This window comes from Elephantulus edwardii, unplaced genomic scaffold, assembly GCF_000299155.1.
Source record: "Elephantulus edwardii isolate Elephantulus edwardi_28Jun2011 unplaced genomic scaffold, EleEdw1.0 scaffold00008, whole genome shotgun sequence".
Classification (NCBI taxonomy): domain Eukaryota; kingdom Metazoa; phylum Chordata; class Mammalia; order Macroscelidea; family Macroscelididae; genus Elephantulus; species Elephantulus edwardii.
In genome coordinates this window covers 1,136,879-1,139,236 of record NW_006399758.1, presented here as the reverse complement: position 1 = coordinate 1,139,236, position 2,358 = coordinate 1,136,879, and the positions used below count along the sequence as shown (strand labels likewise).

Sequence of the window (2,358 nt, the reverse complement as noted above, 5' to 3'; positions counted from 1 at the left end):
ATTTAAATTTGTTATTAATTTCAGTGAAAATTTACAGAGGCTTTGGATTTCCATTCATTCATTGTTGTAGATTTGTCCCCTCCCAAGGCTCCCCCCCCCAGACATTACCCTCTTGGAAAAGTAAAAGAAAAGATTCTTTCATTATTTTACAAACCCTCCCCCAGGTCCACTCCACCATGTAGCAGATGTCTGCATTTACATTTCACTAGTCACAATCATAGAATGTTAGGTTTTTAATCTTTAACATGCCTGTGGAACTCTGTTGTTGCATTCCATAGTGAGTTGCACTACTAACCCAAATGTGATACCTCGAAACCTCCTCTCTAGCAGTTTGAATCCACCAGTAGGAGAAATCTGGATTATCTCCTATGTGTGATTTACACCAGGAGAAATATGGATAACCTCCTTGCATGTAATTTACAGCCTCCCAAACTAAATGATGACTGAGTAATGATAATTAGCCTCTGTTGCCAATGGATGGCAATTAGTAATTATTAACTTCATTTTTAAATTTTTTTTATTTTATTATTTTTTGTGTGTGTGTACTATCAAATCAGATCTGACTGGTACAGGAGGAGATTGCCCCTCCTTCTCCAGCAGAGCATCTGGTGGATTCAAACCACATACCTCTGGGATTGCAGTGAAGCTTCTTGCCACTAGGCCACCAGAGCTCCCTTACTTTAGTGATTAGAATGAGAGCATTAGTTTTTGGGTTTGTTTCTTCAACAGGATGTATTGTACAAGTATTATTGCCAAATAAAAGATTTTTGGTTAGTTATTGAATGCACCACAAATTATACTACCAAAATTTCGTTAAACATAGAAGATTTTTAAATATCTATCTAATGTTACAATAATTTTAAATTATTGGATTGTCTGATTACCCAAAGTAAAGACATAATTCTAACTGAAACAAAGACTTTTTTTTTTTAGATTTAATACGTGAGCTTATTTATTTGCCACACATAGAAAATTATATTTCTGACTGGATTGGATTTGAAGATAGAAGCTCTCAGAGAGGACAGCCTCCGTCTCTTGGCGATCTGCTCCTGGCGTTTCTCTTTGGCCTCCTTCATTCTCTTGGCCAAAAGCTTAGCGTACTCTGCGGCCTCCTCATTTTTTCTTAGTGCTCTGTTGCTTCAGCGAAATGCGCTGGCGCTTGTGCTGCAGGACGCGTGGAGTAACCAGACACGGAATCTTGGGCGCTTTGGTCCTGGGTTTCTTGCCTTCTTTGTTTAGTGGCTTTCTCACAACATATTGACGGACATCATCTTCCTTGGAGAGGCTGAAGAGTTTACGAATTCTGCTGGCTCTCTTGGGCCCCAGGCGATGTGGCACAGTAGTATCAGTCAGTCTTGGGATATCCTTCTCCCCTTTCTTGACAATGACCAAGTTGAGAACACTCAGATTGGCATCCACAATGCAACCCCACACAGATTTGCGCTTCCTCTCTCCGGTTCTCCGTGGTCTGTAACAAGAGTGCCCCTTACTCAGCAGCAGGCGAATTTGGCCATGGGTCAAGACACGCTGCTTCATGGGGAAACCTTGCTTGTTGTTTCCACCGCTGATCCGGACAACATATCCCTTCCACTCGTCACCGAGAGAGTCCGCAGCAACTTCTGTGGCCATTCGCTTCTCATAAAACGTTCGATGTTTGCGTTCATCGTCCACCTCAATGAGTTTTTGGCAGCCAGTGGCTGGGAAAGAGATGTTCAGCTTCATGATGAAGCAGCCGACGGCCCCAGCGGTGCCACGAAAAGGAGACAAAGACCATTTTTATAGACAGCCAGGTATTTAATATTGTTTCTCTTCCACACACACAAAAGGCAATGTGTGTTACACATTCTGTGCTTAATTCTACTTCTGCTTGACAAAGCTAATGCCTTATTAGCTGCATTACTTTTAACATTACATTTCTTTTCACATGTAAAATGGGCTAGTTATTTATGGGGAGTCCTGGGTAATAAATGAGACAATGAGTTTAAAGTGTAGCATGTGTAATTCTGGGTGTGGTCATTGGCACAGACTCTAAATCATTACTGGCAGGGATATCTTTGACAGAGAGACATATTTGTTATTTTGAGGAAAAGAGTAAGAATTTGGAAGTCAGGATTCTTGAATCCTCAATCAACTAAGTTAGGTGGCTTCACTCACTCCAACCTGATACCTATAAATGAAGAGTGTGTAGGGGAGCAGTTCTTCAATGTGGGCTAAATTATAATGTTGTTTTTGTTGTTATGTGCCATTGAGTCTCTTGCAACTCACAGTGACTCTATGTACAACAGCTCTGAACCCTACTCTATCCTGATCCAACCTCATTGTCACATGACACACACATCCCCATTATCCCAGTCACTG

At 41.3% G+C, this 2,358-nt stretch overlaps 1 pseudogene; it reads right to left on the bottom strand.

Annotated features, from left to right (window-relative positions):
- Window positions 1–1,113: 1,113 nt before the first annotated feature.
- LOC102846165 lies at window positions 1,114–1,722 on the bottom strand (annotated as a pseudogene).
- Window positions 1,723–2,358: the final 636 nt, after the last annotated feature.